Source organism: Hevea brasiliensis, chromosome 5, assembly GCF_030052815.1.
Source record: "Hevea brasiliensis isolate MT/VB/25A 57/8 chromosome 5, ASM3005281v1, whole genome shotgun sequence".
Lineage (NCBI taxonomy): Eukaryota > Viridiplantae > Streptophyta > Magnoliopsida > Malpighiales > Euphorbiaceae > Hevea > Hevea brasiliensis.
In genome coordinates this window covers 2,480,422-2,496,453 of record NC_079497.1, presented here as the reverse complement: position 1 = coordinate 2,496,453, position 16,032 = coordinate 2,480,422, and the positions used below count along the sequence as shown (strand labels likewise).

Below are 16,032 nucleotides of genomic sequence, written 5' to 3'. Positions count from 1 at the left end.
ACTTTTGGGATTTTCTGGTTATGCAGAGTGCATAGGTTATGCACTCGCTTATACACTCTTCGGCTGAATTGATTTTTGGAGATCTTGGTTATGCGTATGCATAACTTATGCACCTTCCTTATGCATCCTCGGCAAGGTTGATTTTTTCGGTTTTCGTCATGCGTATGCATAGGTTATGCACTCGCTTATGCAACCTTCTGCAGACTGGAGCTTTGGATTTTTGGTTATGCGTATGCATAGCTTATGCACCTTCCTTATGCAAACTTCGGCAGAGGAGAAAATGAAGGATTTGAAGTTATGCAAATGTGCATAAGTCATGCACTCACCTTATGCAAGTTTTGACAGATATGAAATTTGACAAAATGAGGTTATGCAGAGTTGCATAAGCTATGCACTCTGCTTATGCACTTGCAATAAAGGTGAAAATGGCAAGAATTTTGGTCATGCAGGATTGCATAAGCTATGCAGTTGCTTATGCACAAATTCAACAAGATCAAGAATGCAATAGAACATGGATTGCAAGTGTGAAAGATACCCTGGAATGATGAAATATAATTCTATGAAGCACAAACCATGAGAAATTTTCATCAAAAACACATCAATATATTCAAAGTTCATAAAAAGTGCATCACACAAGCATGTAAAAATGGATCCTACATAAAAGACCTTTGAGAGCTATGCCATTTTGACTCAAATTCTGCAAATCAACATTTAGCACATAAAACTCCATAAAATTTGCATGAAGTTGCATCTAACCACAAATGAGAAATGAAATCTCCAAGATTTGTCAAGAAAATGCAACATTTCTACCTTGTATCCTATAACCCCAAAGAAGTTCAAAACTGCAAAAATGACCAACTTACCACCATAATATCATTATAAGCATAAATATTAGAAAATTACCCACCCAACCTCACCAAAAACACAAGTGATCTGCTGCAGATTCTATTTTTCTGCTCTCAGAAGATACTTTTCCTCCGCAATAACAGATTGCAGCTTTCAAATAGCTTCACTAACCTTCCTCCATTTAAATACATCCAACCTCATCAAAAACATGAGCCATTTGTCGCAGACACCCTTTTTATCGCAGATTTTATTTTTCCTCTGCATGAACTAGATTGCAGCTCCTTGACAGATTATGCAAAGAAAAGCTTATCGCTTCTTTTGAAGGACAAAATTTTCCAAGTTAAGAATTACTTCCCCAACTTCACCACTTTCTTCATTGAATTACATCTACAAGGGACAAGATTTAACAATGTCAAAATTTTAATTTGGGGAGATTTAAGATAAAAACAAAATTAATGAAAATGAAAGTAAATCAACAAAAGCAAAATAAAAGGACTTGGGATGCCTCCCAAGAGGGCTAATTTATAGTCCTTAGCTAGACTTTTCATGAATTTCGCTGAAAAGAGGTGAGGGATTGGAGAGCTTGTAACAGCTTGCTCCTAGTATTGGGTCTCCAGTTATGTAATGCTTCAATCTATGCCCATTGACCTTAAAATTCCCAGATTTTTCACTCCAAATTTCTATTGCTCCATAAGGGAAAACCTTAGAAACTCTATATGGACCAGTCCACCTTGACTTGAGTTTTCCAGGAACAATTTCAATCTTGAGTTGAACAACAAACTGAATCACCTTCTTTGTTTTCGTTTTTCCTCAGATTCTTATCATGCCAAACTTTAGTTCTTTCTTTGTAAATACGGGCACTTTCTTAAGCATCAATCCTCAATTCCTCAAGCTCATTAAGTTGTAACAACCTTTTCTCACCAAATTGCTTAAGATCAAAATTCAAGGTCCGAATGGCCCAATATGCTCTATGTTCTAGCTCCACGTGTAAATGACAAGACTTACCATACACCAACCTAAAGGGAGTAGTTCCTATAGGGTTTTGTAGGCGATCCTATATGCCCATAAAGCATCATCTAGTTTGATAGACCAATCTTTCCTAGAATTGTTCAACGCTTTCTCCAAAATATGCTTGAGCTCTCTGTAGAAATTTCAACTTGTCCTGAAGTTTGAGGATGGTATGGGGTAGCTATCTTGTGCACTACACCATACTTCCTCATTAAGCTCTCAAATTGCTTATTACAAAAATGGGAACCCCATCACTAATTATAGCCCTAGAGCTCCAAATCGCTCAAGACAATTTTTTCAAAAATTTTACTACCACTCTAGCATCATTAGTTGGAGTTGCAATAGCTTCCACCCACTTTGACACATAGTCAACCCCAACTAAGATGTATCTATTACCATATGAAGGAGGGAATGGCCCCATAAAATCTATTCCCCAAACATCAAATAATTCCACTTCAAGAATATTATTCAGGGGCATTTGATCTCCTTTTGACAAATTTCCACTTCTTTGACATTTATCACAATCCAACACAAATTTCCTCACATCCTTAAAAAGATTTGGCCAAAAGAAACCAGCTTGCAAAATTTTACTAGTTGCCTTAGAGATGCCAAAATGTCCTCCATAATCAGAAGCATGGCAATGATGCAAAATACTCTGGATTTCCTCTTCAGGAATACATCTTCTAATTAGACCATCACAACATCTCCTAAAGAGTAAAGGATCATCCCATCTATAAAACTTCACTTCATGCAGAAACTTTTTCTTTTGTTGCCATGTTATACCTAGAGGTAAAACTCCACAAGATAAATAATTCACAAAGTCTGCATACCAAGGTAGTTTAGCAACAAGAGAGAAAAGTTGTTCATCCAAGAAAAACTCATCAATAGGGATTTCATCCAATTCTTCACCATCCAATTTCAACCTACTAAGATTATCAGCAACTACATTTTCAGCTCCTTTCTTATCTCTAATCTCCAAATCAAATTCTTGTAGCATCGTATCCACCTAATGAGCCTCGGTTTGGCCTCCTTTTACTGAGCAATACCGATGGCGCATGATCTGAAAATATAACCACCTTTGAGTCAATAATGTAAGGTCCGAACTTTTCCAATGCAAAGACAATTGCCAAAAATTCCTTTTCGCTTGTTGCATAATTTGTTTGAGCGTCATCCAGTGTTCTACTAGCATAATAAATAGCATAAGCCTTTTTGTCCTTTCTTTGACCAAGAACAGCCCCAATTGCATAGTTGCTAGCATCACACATAATTTCAAAAGGTAGGCTCCAATCAGGTGGTTGCATGATTGGTGCAGTGATGAGAGCTTGCTTCAACATGCAAAAGGCATCAAAACAATATTGGTAAAATTCAAATGTTGTGTCATTACTTAAAAAATTATACAAAGGTTTATCTATTTTATAAAAATCCTAAATAAAGCGTCTGTAGAACACGGCATGTCCTAGGAAAATTCGAATTCCCTTGACATTGGTAGGAGGAGCCATCTTCTCTATCACTTCAACTTTGGCTTTATCAACCTCTATTCCTCTGTTAGACACCAAATGTCCAAGCACTATCCCTTCCTGAACCATGAAATGACACTTTTCCCAGTTTAACACAAGGTCAGTATCTGCACATCGCTGCAAAATTTTAGAAAGGTTAGCTAAGCATATATCAAAAGAAGATCCATAAACAGAAAAATCGTCCATAAAAACCTCCATTATGTCTTCAATGAAATCTGAGAAGATTGCCATCATGCACCTCTGAAAAGTGGTCAGTGCATTACACAACCCAAATGGCATCCTTCTATAAGCAAAGGTTCCATATGGACAAGTAAAAGTGGTTTTCTCTTGATCATTTGGATGGATAGGGATTTGAAAAAAACCTGAATATCCATCTAAATAGCAAAAGTAAGAATGCCTAGCTAGTCTTTCCAACATTTGATCAATGAAGGGAAGTGGAAAATGATCTTTTCTAGTGGCAACATTTAATTTTCTGTAATCTATGCACATTCGCCAACTAGTCACTGTTCTAGTGGGAATTAATTCATTATTTTCATTTTTGACCACCGTCATTCCACCCTTTTTTGGAACAACATGTACTGGGCTCACCCAAGTACTGTCTGAGATGGGATATATGATCCCTGCATCAAGCAACTTCAAAATTTCCTTTTTAACAACTTCTTTCATATTTGGGTTCAACCTCCTTTGATGTTCAATAGATGGTTTACAATTTTCTTCCAAACTGATTCTATGCATGCAAAAATGTGGGCTTATTCCCTTAATGTCATCTATGGTGTATCCCAAAACTTTCCTAAATTTTCTCAACACTCTTAACAACTTATCAGCTTCTAAAATACTCAAGTTTGCATTTACAATTACTGGATAAGTGTTATTAGTGCCAAGAAATTCATACCTGAGCTGAGAAGGAAGTTGCTTAAGTTCTACCTTAGGTGCATCTTCTTCCTTGAATGATGATTGCTTAAATTCTGCTTTTTCCTTTTGTGTGAGTTGAAAACCGGAGCGTAAATGAATGGTGGACTTCCTCTAAGTGTTGAGTATATGCAGCTACATGAGGGTTGTCATAGTCTATGCCTCCTCCATGAACCAAACAATTTTCAAGTGGATCTTCCGATATTTCTTTCTGAAGTGTTCTTCAACCAGCTCATCAATAATATCAACTCTCAAGCAAGTATCAGCTTCAGAATGATGCTTCTTCATAGAGTTATTAATATTGAAAATTAATTGCTCTTCACCAACCCTAAGAGTAAGCTTTTCTCCTTTCACATCAATCAATGCTCTATTGTAGCTAGAAAGGGTCTCCCAATATAATTGGAATATTGGAATCTTCCTCCATGTCCAAGATGACAAAGTCAACAGTATATAGAACTTTCCAACCTTCAGGCACATTCTCCAAAATCCCTTCAGATACTTGATTGTTCTCACACCAATCAAGAGAAATGTGGGTTGGCTTTAGATCTACCATGTTGAGCTTCTCATAGATAGAAAGGGGCATAAGGCTAACACTGGCCCCTAAATCACATAGAGCTTTTGTAGAACAAGACTCTCCAATGTGGCATGGAATTGAAAAACTCCCTGGATCCTTAAGCTTTGGAGGAAGTTTCCTTTGGAGGATAGCACTACATTCTTCTGTCAAAGCTACAGTTTCATCATCTTCAAGTTTTCTCTTGTTTGAGAGAATTTCTTTCAAGAATTTTGCATAAGAGGGCATTTGTGAAAGAGCATCAACAAAAGGCACATTTATGTAAAGTTTCTTCAAAACCTCTAAGAACTTCCCAAATTGCCTATCAAGCTTGGCTTTGTGAAATCTTTGTGGAAAGGGAAGTTGTGGCTTGTAGGGCTCAGGAGGTATATATTTCTCTTCTTTTTCTTCAAATTCCTCTTTACATTTTTCTGCACTCTCTTGTTTTTCACTCTCATCAGTTCCTTTTTCATTTTCTCTCTTCTCACTGTTTTCACTCTTCTCATCATTTATAACTTTACCACTTCTTAAAGTAATAGCTTGACAATGCTCTCTTGGATTTTCTGGTTGACTTGGAAGCTTTCCAAAAGATTTAGCACTTGAGGAAGATGCTTGTTGTGCAATCTGGTTTTCCAGCATTCTGTTGTGTGTTTGCATCTGTTCCAGCCTTGCTTTCACCTCTCTCATCTCCTCATCATGCTTATTTTGGTTGGCAAGAATCTGTTGCAATAAAGCTTCAGTGGTGGAATTTCGTTCTTGCTGTTTTGGTGGAGGGTTCATATTTTTCTGCTGAAAATTGGGCAATGGTTGCCTATTTTGCTGATATGGAACTTGACTCTGCTGTTGTGGTTGAAAATTCTGATTTTGAACTTGACCTTGCTGATTGCCCCATGAAAAGTTGGGATGATTCCTCCAATTTGGATTGTAAGTTTGAGAATAAGGATTCCCCATTTGCTTGTTTCCATAATTACCAACATATGCTGCTTGTTCTCCATAATCTACTCCACACCGGTTGTTTCCTCCGCATAAGCCACTTGTTGTGAACTTCCAAATTGATGATGATGAACTAACCAACATACTCAAATCTTCCATTTTCTTAGCAAGGACATTTGTAAGTGCATCAAACTTTGCATTAATCATGTTGAATGGATCAAGATCATACATTCCAAAGAAACTTGCCTTTCTCGAGTTGAGCTGGTCCTCTTGGACTACTCCAAAGATGAGTATTCTTTGCAATTTTCTCTAATAACTCATAAGCTTCATCTTCATGCTTTATAATAAATTCTCCTCCTGTTTGAGCATCAATAATTCCTCTGATTGCAGGAGTGACATTTGTGTAGAAATTCTGATTTATCATCCATTTTGGAATGGCATGATGTTGGCATAATCTCTCTAATTCCTTCCATCTCATCCATGATTCATAGAGAGTTTCATCTTCTCTTGGTCCAAAGTCGCCATTTGATTCCTCAGCTCTTGAGTTTTTCCAGGTGGAAAATATTGTGCAAGAAATGCATCAGTTAGTTGCTCCCAATTTGTAATTGAGTTGTGAGGTAAAGAATCAAGCCAATCCAATGCTCTATCTTTCAAAGAGAATGGAAACAATTTTAGCCTTGCTGCATCATCAGATACTCCAGGTTGTTTTTGCATGTCACAAATCATAGCAAACTTCTTCAGATGTGTGTGTGGATTTTCAGAAGGATGTCCTCCAAATTGAGAATTCTGAATCATTTGAAGAACTCCAAAATCCATCTTGTAACTATTTGCATCAATCCTTGGTCTTGCTATGCTCTCTCTCAAGTCATCAAAACGTGGAAAAGCATGATCCATCATACTTCCCCTAGGCACGTTTGCATTAACAACTTCTTCTCCTTGGGCTTCATTTTCATTATTTTGACCATTTCCAGCATTACCAACACCAATTCTAACTCTTTCATCAGCCATGTTTGCTTCTAATTCAGTCTCTCTCGAAACTTCCTTCCTTCTTCTGGTTTCTTTCTTGTTGGCCTTACAAAATTTCTCTATTTCAGGATTGAACAACAAGGATGTATCACTTGAGCTTCTAGCTCTTCTCATAAAAGATTAAAGGTACCTGAAAAAGAACAAACAAACACAAAATGAAAAGATAACAAAGATAAAACTAAAAACAACTAAAATAATCAAGAATTCAATCTTAAACAAACAACTCCCCGGCAACGGCGCCAAAAACTTGATGCGTCCCAACCGCAAGTGCACTGTCGTATAAGTAGTATAGAAAAATATCGATCCCACGAGGAGTTGTGTTAATGATTGAATTTTCGATATAAAAGTTGACTAAATTGAAGTATTTATGAGATTAAAATGATGAATTAATGGGTAATGGAGTATGAAATCTAAATGTGCAAAATTAATATTCTATTCAACAATGTATTAATTAAACTAAAATTGCATCAAATAGAAATAAGCAAGTTCAAATATGGCAATATTTAAATTGGCAAATGATTAAATTCGATTAGAAATTAACAATGGTAAAAAGCTGATTCCGGAGTTCGGGATTTCATATTCGAGCTATTTTGGGATTTTAAATTGGTTGTCCAATCTTATGAAACTTATGAGTTTTAAGGAGATTAATTCTTAAATCCTTTGAATTCCCTTTCGGGTGAGACAAAGAGTGCCTTAATCAAACTAATCCTACTTTCGTGGAGTTAGAATTAATTAAGACCCATTAAGTTCCTTAATTAATCTGTGAATCCTCTTAATCCTTAGCCTATTTCTAGGTCTAAGTTAATTAAGTCCAATTTCCTGATTATCTATCACAAGGCCTTCTCCTTTCGGTGCTTCAACCATGGATTAAGAACATTACTCAATGGGATCCTACATTAAGCATGTCATTAAGCTTACAAGAAATGAATAAAACTCATTAAGGCCACAAAATATGGATTACCCAATCAAAATCCACAAATATCTCAAATATTACAACCCTTACTCCAGAATCAAAAGTAAACTACTCACTATCCATAATGCTTACAAGATATGATGAGTTTAAATGGAAATAAAGCTTTAATCTAAGCTAAGAAGTAAGGAATTAAACACTAGAAATGTGGAAAAGTGTAAAGAAAGAAAGAAATCTGCAAATCTTAGTTGAAAATGGTGTGGAAGGTGGAAATGACTCTTCAAATTCTGCTTAGCCTCCTCCTTTCTTTCTTTGCTCCTTGCCTCCCTTGCCTCCCCTCTCTAAAATGAGAAAATGGGACTATATGTAGCATTTTTCTGACATGGAGCCCTAAAATAGTATGTTCTAGGAGGAATACATTAAGGGAATCTTCTGCCAGCTCATTAATGAACTCTTTATGGATCAGATAAGTGGATCGCATAAGTTATGCAGTCCCTTATGCGCTACCTGGTTCTGGGTCACTTATGCGGTCGCATGACTTGGTGCATAGGTTATGCACAATTTCGTGAATCTGCATAAGGGAGGTGAGAATGTGCATAAGCTATGCACTTCCTTATGCACATTTCTACCGGTTCTGAACAGTGTTCTTCCTCCTTATGCAGAACTGCATAGCTTATGCGGCAAGTTATGCACAGTTTGGTCTATGCATATTTTAGCTTGAAAACTTGCTTTTGGCATCTTTTTGCTGTAGAAGACACTCCTCAATGGCAAAATTCTCTTTAGTCCTTCAAAAACACCATTTTTCCTACAAAACAAAGCAAAAATTACAAATTAATCCAAAGTTGACAATTATGGAAAACTAACTAAATAACTAATGAAATTAGCTAAAAATGACTAATAACCAAATAAAATGATTGTGAAATTAGACCTAAATGACTATGCAAAATATGTGCATCAAGTACAACTTTATTATGACAATCCAATGAAACGTGATAAGTGGCTAACCAATCCATGCCTAAAATCACATCAAACTCAAACATATCTAAAGAAATAAGATCTGTAGCTAATTCCTTATCTCCAATGTGAACTATACATCCCCTATACACTATATCAGTGTCTATTGCATTACCCATAGGTGTTGATACAGATAAATGATACTCTAACAAAGTAGATGGTGTACTAAATATCATGGAAAAGTATGGAGAAATAAAGGAATGGTTGTGCCCCAATCTTAGCCATAGGCGTCTGTTTAGATGTCTGATTAATAGTTTGAGGTGGTACCTCCCTTGTTGGATCAAAGTTTGCACCATTAAGACCCTTGGCCCTAGCTCTCCTCTTACGTTTAATAGACTCAGGCACCTATTCATTTTAATAAACAAGTATTAAATCTGAAAATATAAGCCAAATTAAGACAGGTGAAAAAGTACGAAGGACGCGGATATCTAAAGCAATGATAAACTGAAAAGACATTAAGGATCCTATGCTCCGCAAGTTTACTAAACATCAACCAGGCTCTGATACCAACTTTGTCACGACCCAAAATTTTGAACCGTGACTGGCGCATAATTTAAGTATTCTTAAATCATGCAAGCCTTATCAAAGTATCTTGAATGAATATATTGTCACTTACTAATCCCAAACAATAGACAAAATCCAAATAAACAAAATATTGAATAACCATCATAAATATCCCATAAGTAAACTGCGAAGTCTCTACAGATTTCAAATAAAAACTTAAACTGTTCAATAAACTAAACTAATTATTAACCCGAGAAAATATGAATTCGGGCATACCATGAAAAAAAATCAAAGATTGTCCCTCTCAAGAAAATGGACTGAATATTTGGATTAGCTGCAGAATTCTACTAATCTGAAATAGATAACAGACAGAGAAAACGTGGTTTAAGCTAAATGCTTAGTGAATGATAATTATAGTATACAACGGAATAGAAACAGGCAGACGCTTGATTAATTTCACAATAATTTTTCTATTCAATAAAATCATGCTCATGCTATCAAAATCATTAATAAAATAATTTCATAAAACATATATATATATATATATATATATATATATATATATATATATATATATATGAGAAATTCATTCAATAAAAATTTTATGGTACAGTACACCAGGGTGATGATACCCCATATCACCAAAGGCCAAATGGTAAGTGCGCTACCAGATATTAGATACCTTCCTCCTCTTTCATAGATATCAATTCATATGATACTAAGGTAAACCATAAAGTGTAATGATGCATGACTCAATAATGCAACCTAATACCGTGATAGTCCACACGACAGGGTCAGATAGCAGATATAGATACCGAAAACATGTACCAATTCAAAATAGAAAATCAAATTATACAAATCAATCAAAATCCACGAAAAATTTCAGATAGCATATAATAACTGATAGTGCAATACCAATAGTTTATTTCAATAATTTCAGACAGTCAATAAGATCAAATCAATCTTCAAATAAATTTGGTGTAACACATCAGTAAATTTTATAGTCAGATATCAATCAATATAAAGACACTAAAGGCCTGTTCCCGGAATCCTAATGGCTCTAATGCAGAGATAATTGACAAAATTAATTATTTAATCAAAATCGGAATAAAATTTAATAATAAAATAAAACTCTAGAAGATCACATGTAAAATAATTATTAAAATACTAATTTAAAATTTCATTAATAACAAATTTAATGCTGAGAAATTTTAAAAGGGACTAAAATAGTGCCATGTACTATAACTACCACTCACCTGGAACCTCCAAAACGATAGCTAGATTCAATAAAAGAGATAATTTTAATTGACAGATTGAATATTCGAATCTCCTACACAACCAAAATATAAGAGAAAAATATCAAATAATAATAAAATAAAATAACTTTTATATATATATACACTGTTCTGCTGTTCTTTTCATCTTCGGTGCTTCCCTGTTCATCCCTATATATATAATAAATAAAACTCTAGAAGATCACATGTAAAATAATTATTAAAATACTAATTTAAAATTTCATTTAATAACAAATTTAATGTTGAGAAATTTTGAAAGGGACTAAAACAGTGTCATGTACTATAACTACCACTCACCTGAAACCTTCAAAACGATAGCTAGATTCAATAAAAGAGACAACTTCAATTGACAGATTGAATATTCGAATCTCTTACACACCCAAAATATAAGAGAAAAATATCAAATAATAATAAAATAAAATAACTTTATATATATATATATATATAAAATCTAAATTCAAAGTTATCATCTCACAGTAATTATGATCAACCCAACTCAATACCAACTCAATACCAATAACTAAAGAAAAAAAATGAATTTCTAGAGTAGTTGTAACAGATCAAGAAAAGAAAATAAAATCAGATTCACCCATTATTAAACAAAGAACGAGAATTTTTACCTTGAAAATAGAATCGAAGGTGACGAATTAAGAAATAAAATTTTAAGAATTATCTGCGCACATCAGATTATAAAACATAAATTTATATATATATAAATAAGCAGGTCATCTAATAAAATATTTTTTTTTATAAATATATTAAATTATTGTTAGCTAATTAAAATAAATAAATAAATAAATGCATAAAATATTGGGTTTCCACAATATAAAGAAGTTTTTGATAATTTGCTCCCTTGTGATGATGATAGGCAACTAAAGTCAGAAGCATATTCATTTCTATGCTATGCCTGCTTTGTCTGTAACACTTATGGATAGGCCTAATATTGAGGGAACTAGCCAAGGAGGGCAGCAGGGAGTAGTGAACTTGATTTTCAGTAAAAGTTCAACAATGAAACAAGGGAACTAGAACCAATCCAGAGTGTTCGAATAGTATATCTAGCCTAACAGAGTCTATGTTCATAAACATAATTTATAAAATGAAATGGTTGGGTAATATATGAATTGTAATAAAAATTATCAGGTGAGTCGGGACAGCATTCCTCCTCCGCCCAGCCACCAGAATGACTGCGGTTAAGTCTGTGAGTAAAATATTAATTTTAATTGTAATTTCGATATTATTATATGTTCAAGCATGCCCATGCATCACTTATATGTATATATCTATGTAGTTAAACTCTAGGCAAGTTTTATGTTGCATTCACAACTATTAAAGTACCATGGATGTTGTTTGTAGTAATTTGGAGCAGTGTGCGTGCGTTGGTGTGTGTGTGGTATGGTGTTGGATATGGACAGGACGGGTAGACACGGCTTGAAATCTTCGCTGGGACCCGGTATTTGGTTTATTAAGCGAATGTCTGGCTTAAGATTTTCGCTGGCAGAGGTTGGATTAAGAGGGCTGTATATAGGATCAACTCCCATATATGTATTGTTAGACAGTGTTGGGTGTGTGAGTGCTCCAAATTGCCTTTTTATGTGATTTGTATGAAATTTATGACGATGTTGCATTTCACTTCACATGGTCCATTAGTTTTAGATAGCTATAGATATTATATATGGTTAAAATTGATATTTTACTCTCTGAGTCGAACGCTCACTCCTGTTCATTATTTTTCCAGGCTACAGGAGGATTATTGTTGTGGTTAACCTGCTTTTCTTCTTCGCAGATCGTCTATTAATGTTTGTAATATTTGTATAATTCTGTTAACTCCTAGAATTTTCGCATGTGTTAGAAATATTTATTTGATTTGGGTCTGTAATATAATTTGCCATGTTAGACCGGTAAACTTATTATATGTATGTATGTTAGACTAGATGAGGGAGCTGAGCTCTCAATTGACTTTATGTTATTATGAGTATGTAGAGGGTGAGCTGAGCTGCCCAATTGATTATATATTGTGTTTACAGGTCGGGTGAGTCAAAAACTCCCCGTTAAAATGTCAATTTTATGGTCGGACTCCGTCCTGTTGAATTCTTGAAATTGGGCCCAAATAGGCCTTAGAGTTGGGTTGAGGAATAGTTAGGCTTACTACGGGCCTCGGGGGCTTTAGGCTGACCCAAGTCCTAATGTCAGTCCGGCCCATAGGTTGGGTCGTGACAAAGCAAATGTATAAATCTGACCAAAATTGGCAATAATAAATATTGATGTGTGTGTGTGAATATTGAACCTACTTTTATATTAAAAGTTATCTTTCTATATAAGACATATAGATTATTTTAAATTTTATATGTGATCATGGGCTCTTGACAGTCAAAGAACTTAAATTATTGTTCTTATTTTTTCTTTTCCTATCCTCAACACACTTTCATACCATTTTAAAATTTACTAGATTTTGTTTTTAGTTACAAAAATAATATTTACGATTTTTTTTAAATGAGATAATATTAAAATAAAAATAAAAAATATACATTTGAGATTAAAAAAGCGAAAAATTCAATGGATAGGATAATGTCAGGAATAAAAATTCAACTTTAATATATTACATGTGATATGCTTCCGCAAGTGCACAAATTCATATAAGTAACAAAGAGTGAATAAGATATCGTTTCTACGAGGAATGTCTTTAATTATCAAAATTTATGTTAAGTTTACTAATATTTAGATAATCGAATTAGATTAAATTTAAGAAATTAAAATTGAAATAAAGATGAAATTAACTAAAATTGGAAATTAATTAGTAAAAATAATGAAAACTTTGGGTTTAAATTCAAATAAAAAATGGCTAGGGATATTGATTTCACGTGACCCAAAAATTAATCTCAATTAATTTTGTCTAATAATTAATTTTAACTACTTTTGCAAGGGTTAATAACCAAAAGCATTTAATAATCTATTCCGTGCATCATCAAACCTTCTAATTAAAGAATTAACCCCTATTTCCCAATAGTGAATTACTCAATTAATTAGAGCATTAAGAAAATGACTATTTCAATAAAGTCCCATAAACCCAATTTTAGTTTCCACTCTTAATTGAAATATATGATAGTTGTTATCCTATCAAACTCATAATCATGTTTTTCAACCATAGATTATAAATCCAACATCATTCAAGTATTTGGCCAAGATGCTCAAAAGCATTAAACTCAAAAATAACAACTATTAGCAAAGTAGAGAAAATTAGATCAAAATCGAGAGATTAAATCAAGTCAAGTTATATGAAATCCCTAGTTAAAATATTTAGCCACTCATTTTCTCAAGTATCAACTCAAAATCAATAAAAGTAAATCCAAACATCAAATTAACAAATGAGTTCACATAAAAGAAAGAAAAAAAAATAAAAAGAACAAACTCTAAGTGTGCTTGATGAAGAATCCTTGCTTTACCTCCAATTGCTCTGAGAAAACCCTCTCAAATTTCTTACTCTTTCTCTACAATGAAATTTTCTTGAGTACTTGGGTGCCAAGAGACTCTCAAAAATGTCTTCTCCTCTTCTCTAACTCAAATTTCTAACAATCCACTCTTTTGGATCCTTCTCTCACTTTTAATGATGTGTCAAAAATCTATTGGATGAAAAATAACCTCTCAAAGACCATCTCATGGCCAGCCATGTGTATAAGAGGCAATCTCATGGCTGGCCATGTGCCTAATTATCATCCCACAGGCAACCATACTTGTTCCTTCAATCTCATAGTCAATCATGAGAATCTCAAAACTGGCCATGAGATCTCCTACCTAAAATTAGACTTTCTCTAATCCTTCGCTTTTCTTTATAATTTTTTTCCTAAAATAACAAACATGAATTAAAATGAAAGAAATTAACTTTTAGCTAAATAAAACTATAAAATGTAATTAAAATTAATTAAAAGACTAAATATTTACATGAATTAATACAATTAACTCCATAGGAATACTATATATCACCATGAGATCACAACTTTATATATATGTGTGTGCATAGATGATGAACATAAAAATATATTAGAATTTATAAATGATACCTAATCTTTTTCTTTAAGAAAAATTCATTCCAATAATATACTTTTATTATTTTTAATGTTAAAAGTGAGGAATCAATTCAAATATTTGTATTTTTTTATGATTATATTTCGAAAATCAGTGTTTGCAATTTTTTAATGATTTCTCTGGACTCCTATAATTGGTCTCAATATGCAAATTGAAAAAAATTTCAAATTCAAATTAATAATTTTACACGACAATTTATTAAGAGATTGTTATCGCATTTTAAAAAAATGTTTATAGCACTTTTAAGAAAGTGTTTATAATTATAACATTCTCAATAAAATGTTTATGATATTTTCTTTTTCTTACGTATATACTTGAACGATCATAATAATAATAATAATAAATTATGTTTTTATAATAATGAAATGTTTACATTTTTTTACTAATTGGACTTTTTAAAAATTTTAACATGATAATTATATTCATGTATTAATTTATAAATTATATAAATTCATTTGTATTATGCATGAAAAGTAAAATATTTATATTAAAATATTTATATTTTTAATTAAAATTATGATTTTTGAAAATTTCAATTAAAACTAATAAAATGTACATGTTATGTACGTGTAATGCATGTGTCCCAAAAAGCTAGTATATATATAAAATGAATATTGCTTTTCACCCCTAAATCATTGACACTGAACTTGAAATTGACTTGTGCATATTCTTTTAATTTAAAACATCATTATAATCCTCTCACAACATAAGCAATTTGTGTGTCCATGGTTCGTTTAAAGAGAGCCTGAAAGAAAGATGTTGTGCACTGTAAAAATATGTAAACTATAAAAAAAAAATAAATACACAAAATATAATAATTATGTAGTTCACCCTTTTCACATAGGGTTATATTAACCAGCATACTATCATCTGCTATCATCAATAATAAATTATCATTAGAAACTAAAAATTATACTACATATTAACCCAATTGCACCCAAAAGAACCTTACATCAAACTACTCATAGTAAATATATTATTTAGTCCTTTCAATCTCCTCTAAACATAACTACTATACCGGGTGACTTCAACTATAATAGACTATAATCTATTTTTCTTGGATTATGCTATTTCTTTACCTTAGGTCAAAGTTTCTTTCCCTTCATAGGACTGCAACAGACAAGAATACCTCATCAATTGGCAAAGCCAAACCCTTAGCAATTAACAAAGCCTCTCTCTGGTGACAGCCCCACACTATGAGTTGAAACCCACTCTCTTCAATGGGCGAAGCTACTCTTCATGAATAATGCTACTCTCCATAGGCAAAGCCCTTATTTGCAATGGGCAACAGCCTCTCTATAGGCTGAAAGCTAAACAAACTTCTCATTGTACTCCTTTTTATAGTATTAATCCTCTCAATTCTAATCTAATTAGAAATTCCACTCAAATTAGAAATAAAACTATTGAGGAATATTTTTCACTCAAATTAAGAAAATATAT

At 33.1% G+C, this 16,032-nt stretch overlaps 1 non-coding gene across 1 annotated transcript; it reads left to right on the top strand.

Annotated features, from left to right (window-relative positions):
- The first annotated feature begins 6,197 nt into the window (after window positions 1–6,197).
- On the top strand, window positions 6,198–6,303 carry LOC131180506 (small nucleolar RNA R71). Its single transcript, XR_009149273.1, has one exon. It is a non-coding gene; the product is annotated as a small nucleolar RNA R71 (small nucleolar RNA).
- The last annotated feature ends 9,729 nt before the right edge of the window (window positions 6,304–16,032 follow it).